This window comes from Pseudophryne corroboree, unplaced genomic scaffold, assembly GCF_028390025.1.
Source record: "Pseudophryne corroboree isolate aPseCor3 unplaced genomic scaffold, aPseCor3.hap2 scaffold_685, whole genome shotgun sequence".
NCBI lineage: Eukaryota > Metazoa > Chordata > Amphibia > Anura > Myobatrachidae > Pseudophryne > Pseudophryne corroboree.
This window is the reverse complement of record NW_026970270.1, coordinates 60,691-85,801: the sequence shown is the minus strand read 5'-3', so window position 1 is coordinate 85,801 and position 25,111 is coordinate 60,691. Positions and strand designations below refer to the sequence as shown.

At 47.2% G+C, this 25,111-nt stretch overlaps 20 non-coding genes and 1 pseudogene across 20 annotated transcripts; 8 read left to right on the top strand and 13 right to left on the bottom strand.

The window, feature by feature from the left end:
* The first annotated feature begins 1,365 nt into the window (after positions 1-1,365).
* On the top strand, positions 1,366-1,529 carry LOC135037824 (U1 spliceosomal RNA). Its single transcript, XR_010232301.1, has one exon. It is a non-coding gene; the product is annotated as a U1 spliceosomal RNA (small nuclear RNA).
* Positions 1,530-1,681: 152 nt separating this feature from the next.
* On the top strand, positions 1,682-1,844 carry LOC135037776 (U1 spliceosomal RNA). The gene has a single exon (XR_010232264.1). It is a non-coding gene; the product is annotated as a U1 spliceosomal RNA (small nuclear RNA).
* A 674-nt stretch (positions 1,845-2,518) lies between these two features.
* Positions 2,519-2,682, top strand: LOC135037924 (U1 spliceosomal RNA). Its single transcript, XR_010232385.1, has one exon. It is a non-coding gene; the product is annotated as a U1 spliceosomal RNA (small nuclear RNA).
* Positions 2,683-2,834: 152 nt separating this feature from the next.
* LOC135037760 (U1 spliceosomal RNA) lies at positions 2,835-2,997 on the top strand. Its single transcript, XR_010232248.1, has one exon. It is a non-coding gene; the product is annotated as a U1 spliceosomal RNA (small nuclear RNA).
* A 671-nt stretch (positions 2,998-3,668) lies between these two features.
* LOC135037725 (U1 spliceosomal RNA) lies at positions 3,669-3,832 on the top strand. The gene has a single exon (XR_010232214.1). It is a non-coding gene; the product is annotated as a U1 spliceosomal RNA (small nuclear RNA).
* Positions 3,833-3,984: 152 nt separating this feature from the next.
* LOC135037816 (U1 spliceosomal RNA) lies at positions 3,985-4,147 on the top strand. The gene has a single exon (XR_010232294.1). It is a non-coding gene; the product is annotated as a U1 spliceosomal RNA (small nuclear RNA).
* Positions 4,148-4,823: 676 nt separating this feature from the next.
* Positions 4,824-4,987, top strand: LOC135037777 (U1 spliceosomal RNA). Its single transcript, XR_010232265.1, has one exon. It is a non-coding gene; the product is annotated as a U1 spliceosomal RNA (small nuclear RNA).
* A 152-nt stretch (positions 4,988-5,139) lies between these two features.
* LOC135037766 (U1 spliceosomal RNA) lies at positions 5,140-5,302 on the top strand. Its single transcript, XR_010232254.1, has one exon. It is a non-coding gene; the product is annotated as a U1 spliceosomal RNA (small nuclear RNA).
* Positions 5,303-13,413: 8,111 nt separating this feature from the next.
* LOC135037722 (U1 spliceosomal RNA) lies at positions 13,414-13,577 on the bottom strand. Its single transcript, XR_010232211.1, has one exon. It is a non-coding gene; the product is annotated as a U1 spliceosomal RNA (small nuclear RNA).
* Positions 13,578-14,253: 676 nt separating this feature from the next.
* On the bottom strand, positions 14,254-14,395 carry LOC135037787 (U1 spliceosomal RNA; annotated as a pseudogene).
* Positions 14,396-14,547: 152 nt separating this feature from the next.
* On the bottom strand, positions 14,548-14,711 carry LOC135037738 (U1 spliceosomal RNA). Its single transcript, XR_010232226.1, has one exon. It is a non-coding gene; the product is annotated as a U1 spliceosomal RNA (small nuclear RNA).
* A 675-nt stretch (positions 14,712-15,386) lies between these two features.
* On the bottom strand, positions 15,387-15,549 carry LOC135037807 (U1 spliceosomal RNA). Its single transcript, XR_010232287.1, has one exon. It is a non-coding gene; the product is annotated as a U1 spliceosomal RNA (small nuclear RNA).
* Positions 15,550-15,701: 152 nt separating this feature from the next.
* Positions 15,702-15,865, bottom strand: LOC135037916 (U1 spliceosomal RNA). Its single transcript, XR_010232377.1, has one exon. It is a non-coding gene; the product is annotated as a U1 spliceosomal RNA (small nuclear RNA).
* Positions 15,866-16,536: 671 nt separating this feature from the next.
* Positions 16,537-16,699, bottom strand: LOC135037858 (U1 spliceosomal RNA). Its single transcript, XR_010232322.1, has one exon. It is a non-coding gene; the product is annotated as a U1 spliceosomal RNA (small nuclear RNA).
* Positions 16,700-16,851: 152 nt separating this feature from the next.
* Positions 16,852-17,015, bottom strand: LOC135037926 (U1 spliceosomal RNA). Its single transcript, XR_010232387.1, has one exon. It is a non-coding gene; the product is annotated as a U1 spliceosomal RNA (small nuclear RNA).
* Positions 17,016-17,686: 671 nt separating this feature from the next.
* Positions 17,687-17,849, bottom strand: LOC135037764 (U1 spliceosomal RNA). The gene has a single exon (XR_010232252.1). It is a non-coding gene; the product is annotated as a U1 spliceosomal RNA (small nuclear RNA).
* A 152-nt stretch (positions 17,850-18,001) lies between these two features.
* LOC135037914 (U1 spliceosomal RNA) lies at positions 18,002-18,165 on the bottom strand. The gene has a single exon (XR_010232376.1). It is a non-coding gene; the product is annotated as a U1 spliceosomal RNA (small nuclear RNA).
* Positions 18,166-18,836: 671 nt separating this feature from the next.
* Positions 18,837-18,999, bottom strand: LOC135037847 (U1 spliceosomal RNA). Its single transcript, XR_010232315.1, has one exon. It is a non-coding gene; the product is annotated as a U1 spliceosomal RNA (small nuclear RNA).
* A 152-nt stretch (positions 19,000-19,151) lies between these two features.
* Positions 19,152-19,315, bottom strand: LOC135037715 (U1 spliceosomal RNA). The gene has a single exon (XR_010232204.1). It is a non-coding gene; the product is annotated as a U1 spliceosomal RNA (small nuclear RNA).
* A 671-nt stretch (positions 19,316-19,986) lies between these two features.
* Positions 19,987-20,149, bottom strand: LOC135037756 (U1 spliceosomal RNA). Its single transcript, XR_010232244.1, has one exon. It is a non-coding gene; the product is annotated as a U1 spliceosomal RNA (small nuclear RNA).
* A 152-nt stretch (positions 20,150-20,301) lies between these two features.
* LOC135037727 (U1 spliceosomal RNA) lies at positions 20,302-20,465 on the bottom strand. The gene has a single exon (XR_010232216.1). It is a non-coding gene; the product is annotated as a U1 spliceosomal RNA (small nuclear RNA).
* Positions 20,466-25,111: the final 4,646 nt, after the last annotated feature.

The window sequence follows — 25,111 nt, the reverse complement described above, 5'->3', positions numbered from 1 at the left end:
CGGCGCGGCTCTGGGACGGACGGCGAGGTTGAGACCTGCGTACCGATCCCTCTGGAGCTAATGCTGTACAGTAGCCTAAGAAGCAGAGCCTATCAACTCACAGAAGTAGGTGTGCATCTCTCCCCTCCGCCCCTCGATGCAGGGAGTCTGTTGCCAGCAGGCTCCCTGAAAATAAAAAAATCTAACAAATATACTTTCTGTCAGGAAACTCAGGAGAGCTCCCTGAAAAGCACCCAGTCTCCTCTGGGCACAGTAGTAAACTGAGGTCTGGAGGAGGGGCATAGAGGGAGGAGCCAGTGCACACCCAGATCTAAAGTCTTTCTTAAAGTGCCCATGTCTCCTGCGGAGCCCGTCTATCCCCCATGGTCCTTACGGAGTCCCCAGCATCCTCTAGGACGTAAGAGAAAAATTATGCTGGCCGAAAAATCCAATTGAGTGATTAAACAGCTCCAGAGCTGCTCTGTAAGGCAAGTAAAAGGGTGTGGGCCCTGCAGCACTACCTGTAGTTTGCATTGTGCATTGGAAGCCTAGTTTGCTGTCTGTTTCCACTTCTTTTTTCTTGAGCCCCACCCGTCTATACCCTTGTGCACTATCCTGACTTCTCCTCCCGTCTGCTTACTTTGTGCCTTCCAATGCACAATGCAAACTACAGGTAGTGCTGCAGGGCCCACACCCTTTTACTTGCCTTACAGAGCAGCTCTTGAGCTGTTACAGTGCCCAGCTGCTGCAAGAAATCAGCGTGAATGCTTCAGGGGCTGGGGCATGGCCAACATGAGCCCCACACCGAAGGAGGGTGGGGGTGTTTAATGCGAACTAGGGGTCTCGCACAATGCAAACTACAGGTAGTGCTGCAGGGCCCACACCCTTTTACTTGCCTTACAGAGCAGCTCTGGAGCTGTTACAGTGCCCAGCTGCTGCAAGAAATCAGCTTGAATGCTTCAGGGGCTGGGGCATAGCCAACATGAGCCCCACACCGACGGAGGGTGGAGGTGTTTAATGCGAACTAGGGGTCATCCAAGTGCCGCAAAAGGCCGCCATGCCCTGCACGCCCCTTTTCTCTTTTCATATGCAGACGAGGGTTGAAGCCAACTTTGACCCACTGCTTGGATGACATCGCCATATGCAAATCCATCTGCTGCAGGCCTTCCCCCAGGAATGCTTGCAAAAGTTGTTGCATTTGGTTTGTTGTTTGGGGGTGCTTCAGTATTAGGCAGCCTTCTGCCCTCCCATGTTCATCTGAAAATATGTGTTCTCCCTGCAGTTGTTGTCCCCAGATGAGAGTTCCCTTGTGCTGCCTCAGTTGAATCTCCTTTACTTGACAGAGATGTGCCTGAGCAGCGGCCCTCCCCAGCCCTATCCCAAATCATACTTATTTTGCATAGGAGATACCATGGTCATGAAGATTGTTCTCCCAGGGTGAGGTTCATTCATTGCATTTTGGGTATGCTGACCCCTGTGATTTCCCCAAATGTGGGAAACTCGACTGCATTATTTGTGGTAGTGGGGGACTGTGTTTGTGCTTTCCTCTGGTCAGCTCTGGTAAAAGTCAGATTTCTTTGTCTCAGATTTTCCTCTAGCCTTGTTCTTCTTTCGAGAGTTCCCTTGTGCTGCCTCAGTTGGATCTCCTTCACTTTACAGGGGGGTACCCGAGCAGCGACCCTCCCCAGCTCTCGCCCAACTCCTACTTACCTGCCAGGTGAGATACTATGATCATGAAGGTGCTTCTCCCAGGGCAAGGCTCACCCATTGCACTCTGGGTGTGCTGCTCCTGCGATTTCCCCAAATGTGGGAAACTTGACTGCATAATTTGTGTTTCCCCTGGTCGGCTCTCGTATAATTCAGATCTCTTTGTCTCAGGTCTCTCTCCAGCCTAGTTTGCTGTCTGTTTCCACTTCTCTTTTCTTGAGCCGCTCCCTTCTATGCCCTTGCACACTATCCTGACTTCTCCTCCTTTCTGCTTACTTTGTGCCTTCCAACGCACAATGCGAACTACAGGTAGTGCTGCAGGGCCCACACCCTTTTACATGCCTAACAGAGCAACTCTGGAGCTGTTACAGTGCCCAGCTGCTGCAAGAAATCAGCTTGAATGCTTCAGGGGCTGGGGCATAGCCAACATGAGCCCCACACCGAAGGAGGGTGGAGGTGTTTAATGCAAACTAGGGATCAGCCAAGTGCCGCAAAAGGCCACCATGCCCTGCACGCCCCTTTTCTCTTTTCATATGCAGATGAGGGTTGAAGCCAACTTTGACCCACTGCTTGGATGACATCACCATATGCAAATCTATCTGCTGCAGGCCTTCCCCCAGGAATGCTTGCACTAGTTGTTGCATTTGGTTTGTTGTTTGTGGGTGCTTCAGTATTAGGCAGCCTTCTGCCCTCCCATGTTCATCTGAAAATATGTGTTCTCCCTGCAGTTGTTGTCCCCAGATGAGAGTTCCCTTGTGCTGCCTCAGTTGAATCTCCTTTACTTGACAGAGATGTGCCTGAGCAGCGGCCCTCCCTAGCTCTATCCCAAATCATACTTATTTTGCATAGGAGATACCATTGTCATGAAGATTGTTCTCCCAGGGTGCGGTTCATTCATTGCATTTTGGGTATGCTGACCCCTGTGATTTCCCCAAATGTGGGAAACTCGACTGCATTATTTGTGGTAGTGGGGGACTGTGTTTGTGCTTTCCTCTGGTCAGCTCTGGTAAAAGTAATATTTCTTTGTCTCAGATCTTCCTCTAGCCTTGTTCTTCTTTCGAGAGTTCCTTTGTGCTGCCTCAGTTGGATCTCCTTCACTTGACAGGGGGGTGCCCGAGCAGCGACCCTCCCAAGCTCTAGCCCAACTCCTACTTACCTGCCAGGTGAGATACTATGATCATGAAGGTGCTTCTCCCAGGGCAAGGCTCACCCATTGCACTCTGGGTGTGCTGCCCCTGCGATTTCCCCAAATGTGGGAAACTTGACTGCATAATTTGTGTTTCTCCTGGTCGGCTCTCGTATAATTCAGATCTCTTTGTCTCAGGTCTCTCTCCAGCCTAGTTTGCTGTCTGTTTCCACTTCTCTTTTCTTGAGCCGCTCCCTTCTATGCCCTTGCGCACTATCCTGACTTCTCCCGTCTACTTACTTTGTGCCTTCCAACGCACAATGCGAACTACAGGTAGTGCTGCAGGGCCCACACCCTTTTACTTGCCTTACAGAGCAGCTCTGGAGCTGTTACAGTGCCCAGCTGCGGCAAGAAATCAGCTTGAATGCTTCAGGGGCTGGGGCATAGCCAACATGAGCCCCACACCGAAGGAGGGTGGAGGTGTTTAATGCGAACTAGGGGTCATCCAAGCGCCGCAAAAGGCCGCCATGCCCTGCATAACCCTTTTCACTTTTCATATGCAGATGAGGGTTCCAGCCAACTTTGGCCCACTGCTTGGATGACATCACCGTATGCAAATCCGTCTTCTGCAGACCTTCACCCAGGAATGCTTTTACTAGTTGTTGCATTTGGTTTGTTGTTTGGGGGTGCTTCAGTATTAGGCAGCCTTCTGCCCTCCCATGTTCATCTGAAAATATGTGTTCTCCCTGCAGTTGTTGTCCCCAGATGAGAGTTCCCTTGTGCTGCCTCAGTTGAATCTCCTTTACTTGACAGAGATGTGCCTGAGCAGCGGCCCTCCCCAGCCCTATCCCAAATCATACTTATTTTGCATAGGAGATACCATGGTCATGAAGATTGTTCTCCCAGTGTGAGGTTCATTCATTGCATTCTGGGTATGCTGACCCCTGTGATTTCCCCAAATGTGGGAAACTCGACTGCATTATTTGTGGTAGTGGGGGACTGTGTTTGTGCTTTCCTCTGGTCAGCTCTGGTAAAAGTCAGATTTCTTTGTCTCAGATCTTCCTCTAGCCTTGTTCTTCTTTCGAGAGTTTCTTTGTGCTGCCTCAGTTGGATCTCCTTCACTTGACAGGGGGGTGCCCGAGCAGCGACCCTCCCCAGCTCTAGCCCAACTCCTACTTACCTGCCAGGTGAGATACTATGATCAGGAAGGTGCTTCTCCCAGGGCAAGGCTCACCCATTGCACTCTGGGTGTGCTGCTCTTACGATTTCCCCAAATGTGGGACACTTGACTGCATAATTTGTGTTTCCTCTGGTCGGCTCTCGTATAATTCAGATCTCTTTGTCTCAGGTCTTTCTCCAGCCTAGTTTGCTGTCTGTTTCCACTTCTTTTATCTTGAGCCCCTCCCTTCTATACCCTTGTGCACTATCCTGACTTCTCCTCCTGTCTGCTTACTTTGTGCCTTCCAATGCACAATGCAAACTACAGGTAGTGCTGCAGGGCCCACACAATATTTTACTTGCCTTACTGAGCAGCTCTGGAGCTGTTACAGTGCCCAGCTGCTGCAAGAAATCAGCTTGAATGCTTCAGGGGATGGGGCATGGCCAACATGAGCCCCACACCAAAGGAGGGTGGGGGTGTTTAATGCGAACTAGGGGTCATCCAAGTACCGCAAAAGGCCGCCATGCCCTGCACGCCCCTTTTCTCTTTTCATATGCAGATGAGGGTTGAAGCCAACTTTGACCCACTGCTTGGATGACATCACCATATGCAAATCCATCTGCTGCAGGCCTTCCCCCAGGAATGCTTGCACTAGTTGTTGCATTTGGTTTGTTGTTTGGGGGTGCTTCAGTATTAGGCAGCCTTCTGCCCTCCCATGTTCATCTGAAAATATGTGTTCTCCCTGCAGTTGTTGTCCCCAGATGAGAGTTCCCTTGTGCTGCCTCAGTTGAATCTCCTTTACTTGACAGAGATGTGCCTGAGCAGCGGCCCTCCCCAGCCCTATCCCAGATCATACTTATTTTGCATAGTAGACACCATGGTCATGAAGATTGTTCACCCAGGGTGAGGTTCATTCATTGCATTCTGGGTATGCTGACCCCTGTGATTTCCCCAAATGTAGGAAACTCGCCTGCATTTTTTGTGGTAGTGGGGGACTGTGTTTGTGTTTTCCTCTGGTCAGCTCTGGTAAAAGTCAGATTTCTTTGTCTCAGATTTTCCTCTAGCCTTGTTCTTCTTTCGAGAGTTCCCTTGTGCTGCCTCAGTTGGATCTCCTTCACTTGACAGGGGGGTGCCCGAGCAGTGACACTCCCCAGCTCTAGCCCAACTCCTACTTACCTGCCAGGTGAGATACTATGATCATGAAGGTGCTTCTCACAGGGCAAGGCTCACCCATTGCACTCTGGGTGTGCTGCTCCTGCGATTTCCCCAAATGTGGGAAACTTGATTGCATAATTTGTGTTTCCCCTGGTCGGCTCTCGTATAATTCAGATCTCTTTGTCTCAGGTCTCTCTCCAGCCTAGTTTGCTGTCTGTTTCCACTTCTCTTTTCTGGAGCCACTCCCTTCTATGCCCTTGCGCACTATCCTGACTACTCCCGTCTGCTTACTTTGTGCCTTCCAACGCACAATGCAAACTACAGGTAGTGCTGCAGGGCCCACACCCTTTTAGTTGCCTTACAGAGCAGCTCTGGAGCTGTTACAGTGCCCAGCTGCTGCAAGAAATCAGCTTGAATGCTTCAGGGGCTGGGGCATAGCCAACATGAGCCCCACACCAAAGGAGGGTGGGGTTGTTTAATGCGAACTAGGGGTCATCCAAGCACCGCAAAAGGCCGCCATGCCCTGCATGCCCCTTTTCTCTTTTCATATGCAGATGAGGGTTCCAGCCAACTTTGGCCCACTGCTTGGATGACATCACCGTATGCAAATCCGTCTGCTGCAGACCTTCCCCCAGGAATGCTTGTACTAGTTGTTGCATATGGTTTGATATTTGATGGTGCTTCAGTATTAGGCAGCCTTCCGCCCTCCCATGTTCATCTGAAAAGATGTGGTCTCCCTGCAGTTGTTGTCCTCAGACGAGAGTTCCCTTGTGCTTCCTCAGTTGAATCTCCTTAACTTGACGGGGCAGGGGCTGCCCGAGCAGCCACCCTCCCCAGCCCTATCCCAACTCATACTTATTTTGCATATGAGATCTCTTGATCATGAAGATTGTTCTCACAGGGTGAGGTTCATCCATTATATTTTAAAATAGGAAGGTACAAATTACATATTTGAATTGCATCTATGTGCTGGATTCAAATGTCCCCCCCCCCCTTCCTTTCTCAATTGTGCCCGTCAGCAGCTATTCTAAGGTTGCTGCCAATGGGTGTGACACATTAATTTCTTCTGTGGGGTACACTGGACTCCACAAGGATTCACATTGGGGTGTAGAGTAGGATCTTGATCTGAGGCACCAACCGGCTCAAAGCTTTTGACTGTTCCCAAGATGCTCAGCGCATCCTCCTCTATAACCCCGCTTCCATGAACAGGGAGCTCAGTTTGTAGTTGGTGCCTTCAGTAGCAGGCCACTTAACAGGGGCCTGCCTCAGGCAGCCTATTCTTAGCTATTAATTTTGACAAGAAAAGAAGAACTTGTTTTATGAGAATCTACAAGGGCTGCAGCAGGCTAGGTCTAATAGACATCTTTACTGCAGCTTCATCACTCCCAGCGGCGCTGTATACTCCCGTGCCCTGGTTGCTGGGTCACTGCAGCGGAGGCTCCGGTTTCTTCCTAAGGTCAGTCACACACACACCGCCCTTCCGGATCACGAGGCCGCTGATGAAGGGGAGCGTGGCCGTAGGGGGTGGACCGTGTGCGCACTGGTGTGGACACTGATTACTATCTTCTTCATACTAGTAGTTTAGGAGTCTGCTGACAGTGTCCACCAGGTCCGTCATTATATTATATACCTACAGTAGTAATATATTTAGTATATTATCTATACTAGCAGACGCAGTATGGTAGTCCACGGCTGTACCTACCTCTGTGTCGTCACTCGTCCATAATTGTATACCTAACTGTGGTGGGGGTTTTTTTCTATCTTCTTCATACTAGTAGTTTAGGAGTCTGCTGACAGTGTCCACCAGGTCCGTAATTATATTATATACCTACAGTAGTAATATATTTAGTATATTATCTATACTAGCAGACGGAGTATGGTAGTCCACGGCTGTACCTACCTCTGTGTCGTCACTCGTCCATAATTGTATACCAACCTGTGGTGGGGGTTTTTTTTCTATCTTCTTCATACTAGTAGTTTAGGAGTCTGCTGACAGTGTCCACCAGGTCCGTCATTATATTATATACCTACAGTAGTAATATATTTAGTATATTATCTATACTAGCAGACGCACTACGGTAGTCCACGGCTGTACCTACCTCTGTGTCGTCACTCGTCCATAATTGTATACCTACCTGTGGTGGAGTTTTTTTTCTATCTTCTTCATACTAGTAGTTTAGCAGTCTGCTGACAGTGTCCACCAGGTCCGTCATTATATTATATATACCTACAGTAGTTATATATATTTTTTTTATATCATTAATTATCATCTCTATACTAGCAGACGCAGTATGGTAGGCCACGGCTGTGGCTATCTCTGTGTCGTCAGTGCTCGTCCATAATTGTATACCTACCTGTGGTGGGGTTTTTTTTCTATCTTCTTCATACTAGTAGTTTAGCAGTCTGCTGACAGTGTCCACCAGGTCAGTCATTATATTATATATACCTACAGTAGTTATATATATATTTTTTTTATATCATTAATTATCATCTCTATACTAGCAGACGCAGTACGGTAGTCCACGGCTGTAGCTACCTCTGTGTCGTCAGTCACTCGTCATCCATAAGTATACTAGTATCCATCCATCTCCATTGTTTACCTGAGGTGCCTTTTAGTTGTGCCTATTAAAATATGGAGAACAAAAATGTTGAGGTTCCAAAAATAGGGAAAGATCAAGATCCACTTCCACCTCGTGCTGAAGCTGCTGCCACTAGTCATGGCCGAGAAGATGAAATTCCATCAACGTCGTCTGCCAATGCCGATGCCCAATGTCATAGTACAGAGCATGTAAAATCCAAAACACAAAAGATCAGTAAAAAAAGGACTCAAAAATCTAAATAAAAATCGTCGGAGGAGAAGCGTAAACTGGCCAATATGCCATTTACCACAAGGAGTGGCAAGGAACGGCTGAGGCCCTGGCCTATGTTCATGGCTAGTGGTTCAGCTTCACATGAGGATGGAAGCACTCAGCCTCTCGCTAGAAAAATGAAAAGACTTAAGCTGGCAAAAGCACAGCAAAGAACTGTGCGTTCTTCAAAATCACAAATCCACAAGGAGAGTCCAATTGTGTCGGTTGCGATGCCTGACCTTCCCAACACTGGACGTGAAGAGCATGCACCTTCCACCATTTGCACACCCCCTGCAAGTGCTGGAAGGAGCACCCACAGTCCAGTTCCTGATAGTCAGATTGAAGATGTCAGTGTTGAAGTACACCAGGATGAGGAGGATATGGGTGTTGCTGGCGCTGGGGAGGAAATTGACAAGGAGGATTCTGATGGTGAGGTGGTTTGTTTAAGTCAGGCACCCGGGGAGACACCTGTTGTCCGTGGGAGGAATATGGCCATTGACATGCCTGGTGAAAATACCAAAAAAATCAGCTCTTCGGTGTGGAAGTATTTCAACAGAAATGCGAACAACAGGTGTCAAGCCGTGTGTTGCCTTTGTCAAGCTGTAATAAGTAGGGGTAAGGACGTTAACCACCTCGGAACATCCTCCCTTATACGTCACCTGCAGCGCATTCATCATAAGTCAGTGACAAGTTCAAAAACTTTGGGCGACAGCGGAAGCAGTCCACTGACCAGTAAATCCCTTCCTCTTGTAACCAAGCTCACGCAAACCACCCCACCAACTCCCTCAGTGTCAATTTCCTCCTTCCCCAGGAATGCCAATAGTCCTGCAGGCCATGTCACTGGCAATTCTGACGAGTTCTCTCCTGCCTGGGATTCCTCCGATGCATCCTTGAGTGTAACGCCTACTGCTGCTGGCGCTGCTGTTGTTGCTGCTGGGAGTCGATGGTCATCCCAGATAACTGAGGCCTTGGCATCCTGGGCGGTGAGAAACGTGGTTCCGGTATCCATCATTACTTCAGAGCCAACTATAGACTTGATTGAGGTACTGTGTCCCCGGTACCAAATACCATCTAGGTTCCATTTCTCTAGGCAGGCAATACCGAAAATGTACACAGACCTCAGAAAAAGACTCACCAGTGTCCTAAAAAATGCAGTTGTACCCAATGTCCACTTAACCACGGACATGTGGACAAGTGGGGCAGGGCAGACTCAGGACTATATGACTGTGACGGCCCACTGGGTAGATGTATTGACTCCCGCCGCAAGAACAGCAGCGGCGGCACCAGTAGCAGCATCTCGCAAACGCCAACTCTTTCCTAGGCAGGCTACGCTTTGTATCACCGCTTTCCAGAATACGCACACAGCTGAAAACCTCTTACGGCAACTGAGGAAGATCATCGCAGAATGGCTTACCCCAATTGGACTCTCCTGTGGATTTGTGGCATCAGACAACGCCAGCAATATTGTGCGTGCATTATATATGGGCAAATTCCAGCACGTCCCATGTTTTGCACATACCTTGAATTTGGTGGTGCAGAATTATTTAAAAAACGACAGGGGCGTGCAAGAGATGCTGTCGGTGGCCAGAAGAATTGCGGGACACTTTCGGCGTACAGGCACCACGTACAGAAGACTGGAGCAACACCAAAAACGCCTGAACCTGCCCTGCCATCATCTGAAGCAAGAAGTGGTAACGAGGTGGAATTCAACCCTCTATATGCTTCAGAGGATGGAGGAGCAGCAAAAGGCCATTCAAGCCTATACATCTGACCACGATATAGGAGGTGGAATGCACCTGTCTCAAGCGCAGTGGAGAATGATTTCAACGTTGTGCAAGGTTCTGCAACCTTTTGAACTTGCCACACGTGAAGTCAGTTCAGACACTGCCAGCCTGAGTCAGGTCATTCCCGTCATCAGGCTTTTGCAGAAGAAGCTGGAGACATTGAAGGAGGAGCTAAGACAGAGCGATTCCGCTAGGCATGTGGGACTTGTGGATGGAGCCCTTCATTCGCTTAACCAGGATTCACGGGTGGTCAATCTGTTGAAATCAGAGCACTACATTTTGGCCACCGTGCTCGATCCTAGATTTAAAACCTACGTTGTATCTCTCTTTCCGGCAGACACAAGTCTGCAGGGGTTCAAAGACCTGCTGGTGAGAAAATTATCAAGTCAAGTGGAACTTGATCGGTCAACAGCTCCTCCTTCACATTCTCCCGCAATTGGGGGTGCGAGGAAAAGGCTCAGAATTCCGAGCCCACCCGCTGGCGGTGATGCAGGGCAGTCTGGAGCGACTGCTGATGCTGACATCTGGTCCGGACTGAAGGACCTGCCAACGATTACGGACATGTCGTCTACTGTCACTGCATATGATTCTCTCACCATTGAAAGAATGGTGGAGGATTATATGAGTGACCGCATCCAAGTAGGCACGTCAGACAGTCCGTACGTATACTGGCAGGAAAAAGAGGCAATTTGCGGCCCTTGCACAAACTGGCTTTATTCTACCTAAGTTGCCCTCCCACAAGTGTGTACTCCGAAAGAGTGTTTAGTGCCGCCGCTCACCTTGTCAGCAATCGGCGTACGAGGTTACTTCCAGAAAATGTGGAGAAGATGATGTTCATTAAAATGAATTATAATCAATTGCTCCATGGAGACATTGACCAGCAGCAATTGCCTCCACAAAGTACACAGGGAGCTGACATGGTGGATTCCAGTGGGGACGAATTGATAATCTGTGAGGAGGGGGATGTACACGGTGATGAATCGGAGGATGATGATGAGGTGGACATCTTGCCTCTGTAGAGCCAGTTTGTGCAAGGAGAGATTAATTGCTTCTTTTTTGGTGGGGGTCCAAACCAACCCGTCATTTCAGTCACAGTCGTGTGGCAGACCCTGTCACTGAAATGATGGGTTGGTTAAAGTGTGCATGTCCTGTTTATACAACATAAGGGTGGGTGGGAGGGCCCAAGGACAATTCCATCTTGCACCTCTTTTTTCTTTCATTTTTCTTTGCGTCATGTGCTGTTTGGGGAGTGTTTTTTGGAAGGGCCATCCTGCGTGACACTGCAGTGCCACTCCTAGATGGGCCAGGTGTTTGTGTCGGCCACTTGGGTCGCTGAGCTTAGTCACACAGCTACCTCATTGCGCCTCTTTTTTTCTTTGCATCATGTGCTGTTTGGGGAGTGTTTTTTGGAAGGGCCATCCTGCGTAACACTGCAGTGACACTCCTAGATGGGCCAGGTGTTTGTGTCGGCCACTTGGGTCGCTGAGCTTAGTCACACAGCTACCTCATTGCGCCTCTTTTTTTCTTTGCGTCATGTGCTGTTTGGGGAGTGTTTTTTGGAAGGGCCATCCTGCGTGACACTGCAGTGCCACTCCTAGATGGGCCAGGTGTTTGTGTCGGCCACTTGGGTCGCTGAGCTTAGTCACACAGCTACCTCATTGCGCCTCTTTTTTTCTTTGCGTCATGTGCTGTTTGGGGAGTGTTTTTGGAAGGGCCATCCTGCGTGACACTGCAGTGCCACTCCTAGATGGGCCAGGTGTTTGTGTCGGCCACTTGGGTCGCTGAGCTTAGTCACACAGCTACCTCATTGCGCCTCTTTTTTTCTTTGCGTCATGTGCTGTTTGGGGAGTGTTTTTTGGAAGGGCCATCCTGCGTGACACTGCAGTGCCACTCCTAGATGGGCCAGGTGTTTGTGTCGGCCACTTGGGTCGCTGAGCTTAGTCATCCAGCGACCTCGGTGCAAATTTTAGGACTAAAAATAATATTGTGAGGTGTGAGGTGTTAAGAATAGACTGAAAATGAGTGGAAATTATGGTTATTGAGGTTAATAATACTTTGGGATCAAAATGACTCCCAAATTCTATGATTTAAGCTGTTTTTTAGGGTTTTTTGAAAAAAACACCCGAATCCAAAACACACCCGAATCCGACAAAAAAAATTCGGTGAGGTTTAGCCAAAACGCGTTCGAACCCAAAACACGGCCGCGGAACCGAACCCAAAACCAAAACACAAAACCCGAAAAATTTCCGGTGCACATCTCTAGTGGCCATGCCCTGTCACTGTGCAGGAGCCAGCACCGCTCACACACTAGTCCCCGGTGCAGCCCCCAACCCCCGAGACACCCGGAGCAACAAAATGTAGATTCAGGCCACCAGGCCACGCCCCTACCTATGAAACCATGCCTCCTTTTTACCATTGCGCTGCTTATCTGCGCGCACTGCATTACAATCTCCCTCGCCACCTCTCTGGGTGTCACCAGTGATAGTGACACCTCTGCCATGCTTGTAGCAGCTGGTCCTAAGATCTACGCCTCAAGCCCTGAGTGTTTGCCCTTGTGACTTGTTGATCATCATAGCAAAGCAGATGCTTACAGAAAACTGCAGGGGCTTAGATTGAAAATAAAAAAAATTGATGGGTATAAGGTAGAGAGGAGCGGGTTCGGTTCTCCGAGAACCGAATTCCCCATGAACTCCACGTGGTTTACACTGGTCCGAGGCAGGCTCGGTTGTTCCCGCCTGACTCGGAAAACCTGAACAAGGGAAAATGTCATCATCCCGCTGTCGGATTCTCGCGATATTCGGATTCCATATAAAGAGCTGCGCGTTGCCGCCATTTTTACTCGTGCATTGAAGAGAGAGCGGAGAGGACGTGGCTATGTTCTCTCAGTGGAAATCTCAATATCAGTGCTCAGTATCAGTGGATACTTATTGCTGCTCAGTAATACTAGTAGTGTGTCTCTCCTGCTCAGTGTCAGTTCTCAGTAGTATCCTCATCAGTGCTCAGTATCACTGCTCATTGTCTTGTGCTGCATTGTTGTGCTCAGCATACTACAGTACATTACTAATAGTCCAGTGCTGCATCTTGCTGCTCAGTGTCAGTTCTAGTATCCTCATCAGTGCTCACTATCACTGCTCATTGCATTGTGGTGTTCTGTATACTACAGTAACATAGTAATATAGTAACATATAGTAACATAGTTTTTGAGGTTGAATAGAGGCAAATTGCCCATCGTGTTCAACCTGTTTTAAGTTGTGATGATTCTACATACTTGCTGAATAATGTTTTATGACAAGTTAGCTACTACAACTCATGTTACCCCCGGATTAACCATGTTGATATTTTAAGTATTATAACCTTGGATAGCTTTTTCATTCAGAAATGTATCCATTCCTTTTTTAAATCCAATTACAGAGTCCGCCATTACCACCTTCCCTGGCAGGGAATTCCACATCCTGATTGCCCTAACAGTGAAGATCATAGTATCTCACCTGGCAGGTAAGTAGGAGTTGGGCCAGAGCTGTGGAGGATTGCTGCTCGGGCACCCCCTGTCAAGTGAAGGAGATCCAACTGAGGCAGCACAAGGGAACTCTCGAAAGAAGAACAAGGCTAGAGGAAGATCTGAGACAAAGAAATCTGACTTTTACCAGAGCTGACCAGAGGAAAGCACAAACACAGTCCCCCACTACCACAAATAATGCAGTCGAGTTTCCCACATTTGGGGAAATCACAGGGGTCAGCATACACAGAATGCAATGAATGAACCTCACCCTGGGAGAACAATCTTCATGACCATGGTATCGCCTATGCAAAATAAGTATGATTTGGGATAGGGCTGGGGAGGGCCGCTGCTCAGGCACATCTCTGTCAAGTATAGGAGATTCAACTGAGGCAGCACAAGGGAACTCTCATCTGGGGACAACAACTGCAGGGAGAACACATATTTTCAGATGAACATGGGAGGGCAGAAGGCTGCCTAATACTGAAGCACCCCCAAACAACAAACCAAATGCAACAACTAGTACAAGCATTCCTGGGGGAAGTTCTGCAGAAGACGGATTTGCATACGGTGATGTCATCCAAGCAGTGGGCCAAAGTTGGCTGGAACCCTCATCTGCATATGAAAAGAGAAAAGGGGTATGCAGGGCATGGCGGCCTTTTGCGGCGCTTGGATGACCCTTAGTTCGCATTAAACCTCTTCACCCTCCTACGGTGTGGGGCTCATGTTGACAATGCCCCAGCCCCTGAAGCATTCAAGCTGATTTCTTACAGCAGCTTGGCACTGTAACAGCTCCAGAGCTGCTCTGTAAGGCAAGTAAAAGGGTGTGTAGTTTGCATTGTGCATTGGAAGGCACAAAGTAAGCAGACAGGAGGAGAAGTCAGGATAGTACACAAGGGTATAAAAGGGAGGGGCTCAAGAAAAAAGAAGTGGAAACAGACAGCAAACTAGGCTGGAGAGAGACCTGAGACAAAGAGATCTGAATTATATGAGAGCCGACCAGGGGAAACACAAATTATGCAGTCAAGTTTCCCACATTTGGGGAAATCGCAGGGGCAGCACACCCAGAGTGCAATGGGTGAGCCTTGCCCTGGGAGAAGCACCTTCATGATCATAGTATCTCACCTGGCAGGTAAGTAGGAGTTGGGCTTGAGCTGGGGAGGGTCGCTGCTCGGGCACCCCCCTGTCAAGTGAAGGAGATCCAACTGAGGCAGCACAAGAGAACTCTCGAAAGAAGAACAAGGCTAGAGGAAGATCTGAAACAAAGAAATCTGACTTTTACCAGAGCTGACCAGAGGAAAACACAAACACAGTCCCCCACTACCACAAATAATGCAGTCGAGTTACCCACATTTGGGGAAATCACAGGGGTCAGCATACCCAGAATGCAATGAATGAACCTCACCCTGGGAGAATAATCTTCATGACCATGGTATCTCCTATGCAAAATAAGTATGATTTGGGATAGGGCTGGGGAGGGCCGCTGCTCAGGCACATCTCTGTCAAGTAAAGGAGATTCAACTGAGGCAGCACAAGGGAACTCTCATCTGGGGACAACAACTGCAGGGAGAACACATATTTTCAGATGAACATGGGAGGGCAGAAGGCTGCCTAATACTGAAGCACCCCCAAACAACAAACCAAATGCAACAACTAGTGCAAGCATTCCTGGGGGAAGGCCTGCCGCAGATGGATTTGCATATGGTGATGTCATCCAAGCAGTGGGTCAAAGTTGGCTTCAACCCTCGTCTGCATATGAAAAGAGTAAAAGGGGCGTGCAGGGCATGGCGGCCTTTAGCGGCGCTTGGATGACCCTTAGTTTGCATTAAACACCCCCACCCTCCTTCGGTGTTGGTCTCATGTTGGCCATGCCCCAGCCCCTGAAGCATTCAAGCTGATTTCTTGCAGCAGCTTGGCACTGTAACAGCTCCAGAGCTGCTCTGTAAGGCAAGTAAAAGGGTGTGGGCCCTGCAGCACTACCTGTAGTTTGCATTGTGCATTGGTAGGCACAAAGTAAGCAGAGAGGAGGAGAAGTCAGGATAGTGCACAAGGGTATAAAAGGGAGGGGCTCAAGAAAAAAGAAGTGGAAACAGACAGCAAACTAGGCTGTAGAGAGACCCGAGACAAAGAAATCTGAATTATACGAGAGCCGACCAGGGGAAACACAAATTCTGCAGTCAAGTTTCCCACATTTGGGGAAATCGCAGGGGCAGCACACCCAGAGTGCAATGGGTGAGCCTTGCCCTGGGAGAAGCACCTTCATGATCATAGTATCTCACCTGGCAGGTAAGTAGGAGTTGGGCTAGAGCTGGGGAGGGTCGCTGCTCGGGCACATCCCTGTCAAGTGAAGTAGATCCAACTGAGGCAGCACAAGGGAACTCTCGAAAGAAGAACAAGGCTAGAGGAAGATCTGAGACAAAGAAATCTGACTTTTACCAGAGCTGACCAGAGGAAAGCACAAACACAGTCCCCCACTACAACAAATAATGCAGTCGAGTTTCCCACATTTGGGGAAATCACAGGGGTCAGCATACCCAGAATGCAATGAATGAACCTCACCCTGGGAGAACAATCTTCATGACCATGGTATCTCCTATGCAAAATAAGTATGATTTGGGATAGGGCTGGGGAGGGCCGCTGCTCAGGCACATCTCTGTCAAGTAAAGGAGATTCAACTGAGGCAGCACAAGGGAACTCTCATCTGGGGACAACAACTGCAGGGAGAACACATATTTTCAGATGAACATGGGAGGGCAGAAGGCTGCCTAATACTGAAGCACCCCCAAACAACAAACCAAATGCAACAACTAGTGCAAGCATTCCTGGGGGAAGGCCTGCAGCAGATGGATTTGCATATGGTGATGTCATCCAAGCAGTGGGTCAAAGTTGGCTTCAACCCTCGTCTGCATATGAAATGAGAAAAGGGGCGTGCAGGGCATGGCGGCCTTTTGCGGCGCTTGGATGACCCCTAGTTCGCATTAAACACCTCCACCCTCCTTCGGTGTGGGGCTCATGTTGGCTATACCCCAGGCCCTGAAGCATACAAGCTGATTTCTTGCAGCAGCTGGGCACTGTAACAGCTCTAGAGCTGCTCTGTACGGCAAGTAAAAGGGTGTGGGCCCTGCAGCACTACCTGTAGTTTGCATTGTGCATTGGAAGGCACAAAGTAAGCAGACGGGAGAAGTCAGGATAGTGCCCAATGGCATAGAAGGGAGCAGCTCAAGAAAAGAGAAGTGGAAACAGACAGCAAACTAGGCTGGAGAGAGACCTGAGACAAAGAGATCTGAATTATACGAGAGCCGACCAGGGGAAACACAAATTATGCAGTCAAGTTTCCCACATTTGGGGAAATCATAGGAGCAGCACACCCAGAGTGCAATGGGTGAGCCTTGCCCTGGGAGAAGCACCTTCATGATCATAGTATCTCACCTCGCAGGTAAGTAGGATTTGGGCTAGAGCTGGGGAGGTTCGCTGCTCGGGTACCCCCCTGTCAAGTGAAGGAGATCCAACTGAGGCAGCACAAGGGAACTCTCGAAAGAAGAACAAGGCTAGAGGAAGATCCGAGACAAAGAAATCTGACTTTTACCAGAGCTGACCAGAGGAAAGCACAAACACAGTCCCCCACTACCACAAATAATGCAGTCGAGTTTCCCACATTTGGGGAAATCACAGGGGTCAGCATACCCAGAATGCAATGAATGAGCCTCACCCTGGGAAAACAATCTTCATGACCATGGTATCGCCTATGCAAAATAAGTATGATTTGGGATAGGGCTGGGGAGGGCCGCTGCTCAGGCACATCTCTGTCAAGTAAAGGAGATTCAACTGAGCCAGCACAAGGGAACTCTCATCTGGGGACAACAACTGCAGGGAGAACACATATTTTCAGATGAACATGGGAGGGCAGAAGGCTGCCTAATACTGAAGCACCCCCAAACAACAAACCAAATGCAACAACTAGTGCAAGCATTCCTGGGGGAAGGCCTGCAGCAGATGGATTTGCATATGGTGATGTCATCCAAGCAGTGGGTCAAAGTTGGCTTCAACCCTCATCTGCATGTGAAAAGAGAAAAGGGGCGTGCAGGGCATGGCGGCCTTTTGCGGCGCTTGGATGACCCCTAGTTCGCATTAAACATCTCCACCCTCCTTCGGTGTGGGGCTCATGTTGGCTATGCCTCAGCCCCTGAATCATTCAAGCTGATTTCTTGCAGTAGCTGGGCTCTGTAACAGCTCCAGAGCTGCTCTGTACGGCAAGTAAAAGGGTGTGGGACCTGCAGCACTACCTGTAGTTTGCATTGTGCATTGGAAGGCACAAAGTAAGCAGACGGGAGAAGTAAGGATAGTGCGCAAGGGTATAGAAGGGAGCGGCTCAAGAAAAGAGAAGTGGAAACAGACAGCAAACTAGGCTGGAGAGAGACCTGAGACAAAGAGATCTGAATTATACGAGAACCGACCAGGGGAAACACAAATTATGCAGTCAAGTTTCCCACATTTGGGGAAATCGCAGGAGCTGCACACCCAGAGTGCAATGGGTGAGCCTTGCCCTGGGAGAAGCACCTTCATGATCATAGTATCTCACCTGGCAGGTAAGTAGGAGTTGGGCTAGAGCTGGGGAGGGTCGCTGCTCGGGTACCCCCCTGTCAAGTGAAGGAGATCCAACTGAGGCAGCACAAGGGAACTCTCGAAAGAAGAACAAGGCTAGAGGAAGATCTGAGACAAAGAAATCTGACTTTTACCAGAGCTGACCAGAGGAAAGCACAAACACAGTCCCCCACTACAACAAATAATGCAGTCGAGTTTCCCACATTTGGGGAAATCACAGGGGTCAGCATACCCAGAATGCAATGAATGAACCTCACCCTGGGAGAACAATCTTCATGACCATGGTATCTCCTATGCAAAATAAGTATGATTTGGGATAGGGCTGGGGAGGGCCGCTGCTCAGGCACATCTCTGTCAAGTAAAGGAGATTCAACTGAGGCAGCACAAGGGAACTCTCATCTGGGGACAACAACTGCAGGGAGAACACATATTTTCAGATGAACATGGGAGGGCAGAAGGCTGCCTAATACTGAAGCACCCCCAAACAACAAACCAAATGCAACAACTAGTGCAAGCATTCCTGGGGGAAGGCCTGCAGCAGATGGATTTGCATATGGTGATGTCATCCAAGCAGTGGGTCAAAGTTGGCTTCAACCCTCGTCTGCATATGAAAAGAGAAAAGGGGCGTGCAGGGCATGGCGGCCTTTTGCGGCGCTTGGATGACCCCTAGTTCGCATTAAACACCTCCACCCTCCTTCGGTGTGGGGCTCATGTTGGCTATACCCCAGGCCCTGAAGCATACAAGCTGATTTCTTGCAGCAGCTGGGCACTGTAACAGCTCTAGAGCTGCTCTGTACGGCAAGTAAAAGGGTGTGGGCCCTGCAGCACTACCTGTAGTTTGCATTGTGCATTGGAAGGCACAAAGTAAGCAGACGGGAGAAGTCAGGATAGTGCCCAATGGCATAGAAGGGAGCAGCTCAAGAAAAGAGAAGTGGAAACAGACAGCAAACTAGGCTGGAGAGAGACCTGAGACAAAGAGATCTGAATTATACGAGAGCCGACCAGGGGAAACACAAATTATGCAGTCAAGTTTCCCACATTTGGGGAAATCGCAGGAGCAGCACACCCAGAGTGCAATGGGTGAGCCTTGCCCTGGGAGAAGCACCTTCATGATCATAGTATCTCACCTCGCAGGTAAGTAGGATTTGGGCTAGAGCTGGGGAGGGTCGCTGCTCGGGTACCCCCCTGTCAAGTGAAGGAGATCCAACTGAGGCAGCACAAGGGAACTCTCGAAAGAAGAACAAGGCTAGAGGAAGATCCGAGACAAAGAAATCTGACTTTTACCAGAGCTGACCAGAGGAAAGCACAAACACAGTCCCCCACTACCACAAATAATGCAGTCGAGTTTCCCACATTTGGGGAAATCACAGGGGTCAGCATACCCAGAATGCAATGAATGAACCTCACCCTGGGAAAACAATCTTCATGACCATGGTATCGCCTATGCAAAATAAGTATGATTTGGGATAGGGCTGGGGAGGGCCGCTGCTCAGGCACATCTCTGTCAAGTAAAGGAGATTCAACTGAGGCAGCACAAGGGAACTCTCATCTGGGGACAACAACTGCAGGGAGAACACATATTTTCAGATGAACATGGGAGGGCAGAAGGCTGCCTAATACTGAAGCACCCCCAAACAACAAACCAAATGCAACAACTAGTGCAAGCATTCCTGGGGGAAGGCCTGCAGCAGATGGATTTGCATATGGTGATGTCATCCAAGCAGTGGGTCAAAGTTGGCTTCAACCCTCATCTGCATGTGAAAAGAGAAAAGGGGCGTGCAGGGCATGGCGGCCTTTTGCGGCGCTTGGATGACCCCTAGTTCGCATTAAACATCTCCACCCTCCTTCGGTGTGGGGCTCATGTTGGCTATGCCTCAGCCCCTGAATCATTCAAGCTGATTTCTTGCAGTAGCTGGGCTCTGTAACAGCTCCAGAGCTGCTCTGTACGGCAAGTAAAAGGGTGTGGGACCTGCAGCACTACCTGTAGTTTGCATTGTGCATTGGAAGGCACAAAGTAAGCAGACGGGAGAAGTAAGGATAGTGCGCAAGGGTATAGAAGGGAGCGGCTCAAGAAAAGAGAAGTGGAAACAGACAGCAAACTAGGCTGGAGAGAGACCTGAGACAAAGAGATCTGAATTATACGAGAACCGACCAGGGGAAACACAAATTATGCAGTCAAGTTTCCCACATTTGGGGAAATCGCAGGAGCAGCACACCCAGAGTGCAATGGGTGAGCCTTGCCCTGGGAGAAGCACCTTCATGATCATAGTATCTCACCTGGCAGGTAAGTAGGAGTTGGGCTAGAGCTGGGGAGGGTCGCTGCTCGGGTACCCCCCTGTCAAGTGAAGGAGATCCAACTGAGGCAGCACAAGGGAACTCTCGAAAGAAGAACAAGGCTAGAGGAAGATCTGAGACAAAGAAATCTGACTTTTACCAGAGCTGACCAGAGGAAAGCACAAACACAGTCCCCCACTACCACAAATAATGCAGTCGAGTTTCCCACATTTGGGGAAATCACAGGGGTCAGCATACCCAGAATGCAATGAATGAACCTCACCCTGGGAGAACAATCTTCATGACCATGGTATCTCCTATGCAAAATAAGTATGATTTGGGATAGGGCTGGGGAGGGCCGCTGCTCAGGCACATCTCTGTCAAGTAAAGGAGAGATGGTCTGCCAGATTACATAATGCATACCAGAGCCATAACTAGACTTTTTGGTGCCCTGTGACAGAGAATTATATGCCCCCCCCCCCCTCCCCATTTTTGCAATATGGACAAAAGGTGCATGCCTTGTGGGGAAGGGGCATAACAAGATTGGTCTCAGAGAAAGCACATGAGATATGAAGATATATCTAGTATACTTGACACTCAATGGTTTGTGGTATTGCCGGGGTGCCCTCCTTAAATGCATATACAGTCACACATGGCATGTTTGTGCAAATGGCATATCAGCAGTCAGCACTAACTGGTGACATGCCATTTGTACAAGTAAGCCATGTGTGACTAATATATAAACATGCTTTATTAAATAACACCTCAAACTATCATACCCAGGATTCAAACCTATAACCTGTTGAATTCTAATCAAACACCCTACCCATTGAGCTACTTGATCCTGCATCTTTTCTAACCTCCAAAAACAGATTCAGTTGCATTTTCCAGCGTGTTTTGTTTGCGCCTTTGCAAATGTCTTACATCGACAAACTTATTTAGTACTATTTTGCAAATAGGGTTACATTGTCGCAACATTGTGTTCCCTAATTGCTTGATTTTTTAAATGCAACAATTGATAAAGACACCTGATAATTGCTCTGTGGAGTCTTATTTTGTGTTTTGTGTTTAGTCTTTAGATCTGAATTTGAATGTACTTGTGAACTAACTTAATTTCCTACTTCTAAATTCATTCCTAAATTCACTACTTACATGAATCCTGTAGTTGGGCATTTTGGGACTTCGATTGTGGGCATTGTTTTGTGTCCAGACCAGCAGCAGGTGGTGTGCATTTGCTGGAAAGGCATCGAAGACCTCCGATATGCTGCATCTCCTGATGTGTGTCTCCCTCAAGTGGCTGTCAGCAAATGCCTGCTAGACACCCCATTTCAAGCTGATTGTGACATAATGGAACATGCATCATAGAACAGGCATGCTAAAACATGGGTCTTCAACCTGCGACCCTCCAGCTGCTGTGGAACTACACATCCCAGCATGCCCTGCCTCAGTTTTAGCATACCTTAATAGCAAAACTGTGGCAGGGCATGCTGGGATGTGTAGTTTCACAGCAGCTGGAGGGCCACAGGATGAAGACCCATGTGCTAGAGCCAAGCCGCAGGTACATTGAATGCTAGCAAGCTGAATATTTAAATCCTTTTTGTTCCGCAGCATTCCAATGCGGAAGATTCCATGGAACCAGAGATCCTTCCATTGAGAAGGACATGCTGCCTCGATGACTACACTGTGCAAATTAAATCACGGAGCCAGTTGGCTTGTGGGTGGCTCTGGTGACTGGGTGGTTGGGTGGGTGGTGTGTCGGAAGTGGAGCGCATGCAAATGATTGTGTATCATCCAGCTAGTGAGAGAGAAAACTCATGCAGGAGTGTGCCTGCTTGTCAGTGGGTTATGCACCTTGCCAGACGTTAAATCTACATAGAGCAGCTGGAGGGGACAAGAGCAGGTTTGCAAAATATAGATAGAAGAGCATATATGCTGGCGCATTCTCCATGATTGTGTCAGCTTATGTTTTGGTGCACTGCACTTTCCTCCACTAAGTTTTAGCCATTTTTGTTAAGCTCAAGTGTAGTTGCTTCTCGGCCTTTTGGCTGTGATCTTGTATTGTGGTTGAAGGGTCTGCTGGAGGGAGGGATTGCTTTCTTCATTGGCGAAAGACCAAAGATATTCCAGGATGGAAGGCTTGGGAACACTATCCGTTTTTCAATTGTGGAAGAGTTGAAAGAACGGATTGGACTACATTCTATAGTAAAGGATGTCTTTCTATTTATTAATCCTCCCCTTATATGTGTCAGTCTTTCAATAAAGCTTCGGGCTTGTGATTCCCTCACCCTCTTACACTCCACACCCATAGCCGTATTAACTGTTGTATTATTGTACAGTTTAAATGTATAGTGCAGTTCATGATTTATAGTGTAGGCTGGCCTGTGCTGTAGTTCTTGAACTGTACTATACCGTCAGCATTTCTATTGTGTTTTGGCTGTGCCGCAACGCAGTACTTATGTGTGTAATGTTTATGTATGTTTTTTTGCTTCTTTATGTGCATCGGTCCTACAAGTACTGAAAGCTGTTTTAATAGTATATTGACAGTATTGTTTTCTTTCAAAAATCCACTTAATTTTCTTTACCCTATTATTAAAATGGTAATTGACAAAAACAAACTACATTGTCACCAGAAGAGCAATACAAAATGTACAAGTGATATATTAAAATCATCTTTCCAGCTTGAATTTCAATGATGCATTGGGGCAACGATTTTGTGAGAAACACCTTCACCCTTAAATAAAGATTTTCTTAATTCCTTACCTGTGTGCTAATTAGATATCACCTTGTTTTCACATTAAACAGACTTCCACATGCGAAAGCAGCAAGGATGCAGTGGCGTTAATGTTTCCTGGTGTCAACCTGTATTATTTCAGTAGACATTGAAATGAGGATGCATCTTGCTGCCTTTCCAATGAAGCAAGTTTAATTTAGTAATAGGTGAAAAACCATCCCTACAAAGGTGTTAATCAGAGAGTTGGCTTTGTGGACACTTTTCAGAGAACAAATTTGTTAGCATAAAAATAAAGCCAGAAAATGAAGAGCTGTTTAATCACTCAATTGGATTTTTTTGCCAGCATATTTCTTTTTCTCTGCAACCCACTGCTAAATTGTGCTTCCTAGCTGTTTTTATAAAATCACTGAATCAAATCTAACTCTGATTACATCAGAGAAGGCCAGGTACCCTACACCATAACAGGGGGTTTGAAATGTTGACTTGTCTACTTAAAGATCACCGAAATCTGAAAACAAGGTCAATTACGTCCCTGGGTGGGATTGAACCACCAACCTTTTGGTTAATAACCATACACACTAACTGATTGCGCCACAGCGACACTTTGCAAAAGTACATACTGACAAAGGCTAATAAGCATTCATCTAGAACGTTTCCTAGAAACATTTTAAAAAGTCAATAATGTGGAGAGTTTTTGTAAGATGTTTTTTCCATCAACCAATGAAGAAACACATTGGTACTTTCCCATAATAAGTGAGTGCTTCAGGACCTCTTGCACTTACATGTGCAGCAGAGTACTGTAATGGAAGCATGCTGGGTCCATAACCCAGAGGTAGGCAGATTGAAACTATCCTCTGCTATATGCATTTTTTTTTTGTTAAAGTAATCCAAAACTGGGATTGATATTTTTGCTCTTTTATTTTTACTTAAAGTACAATAACTTTTACCATTTTAATTTGTTTTAATAGTATATTGACAGTATTGTTTTTTTTCAAAAATCCAATTAATTTTCTTTACCCGATTATTAAAATGGTAATTGACAAAAACAAACTACATTGTCACCAGAAGGATATATTAAAATCATCTTTCCAGCTTGAATTTCAATGATGCATTGGGGCAACGATTTTGTGAGAAACATCTTCACCCTTAATTAAAGATTTTCTTAATTCCTTACCTGTGTGCTAATTAGATATCACCTTGTTTTCACATTAAACAGACTTCCACATGCGAAAGCAGCAAGGATGCAGTGGCGTTAATGTTTCCTGGTGTCAACCTGTATTATTTCAGTAGACATTGAAATGAGGATGCATCTTGCTGCCTTTCCAATGAAGCAAGTTTAATTTAGTAATAGGTGAAAAACCATCCCTACAAAGGTGTTAATCAGAGAGTTGGCTTTGTGGACACTTTTCAGAGAACAAATTTGTTAGCATAAAAATAAAGCCAGAAAATGAAGAGCTGTTTAATCACTCAATTGGATTTTTTTGCCAGCATATTTCTTTTTCTCTGCAACCCACTGCTAAATTGTGCTTCCTAGCTGTTTTTATAAAATCACTGAATCAAATCTAACTCTGATTACATCAGAGAAGGCCAGGTACCCTACACCATAAGAGGGGGTTTGAAATTTTGACTTGTCTACATAAAGATCACCAAAATCTAATAACAAGGTCAATTACGTCCCTGGGTGGGATTGAACCACCAACCTTTTGGATAATAGCCTTACACACTAACTGATTGCGCCACAGCTACACTTTGCAAAAGCATATACTGAAAAACGCTAATAAGCATTCATCTAGAACGTTTCCTAGAAACATTTTAAAAAGTCAATAAAGTGGAGAGTTTTTGTAAGATGTTTCTTCCATCAACCAATGAAGAAACACATTGGTACTTTCCCATGATGAGTGAGTGCTTCAGGATCTCTTGCACTTACATGTGCAGCAGAGTACTGTAATGGAAGCATGCTGGGTCCATAACCCAGAGGTAGGCAGATTGAAACTATCCTCTGCTATATGCATTTTTTTTTGTTAATTAAAGTAATCCAAAACTGGGATTGACATTTTTGCTCTTTTATTTTTACTTAAAGTACAATAACTTTTACCATTTTAATTTGTTTTACTAGTATATTGACAGTATTGTTTTCTTTCAAAAATCCACTTAATTTTCTTTACCCTATTATTAAAATGGTAATTGACAAAAACAAACTACATTGTCACCAGAAGAGCAATACAAAATGTACAAGTGATATATTAAAA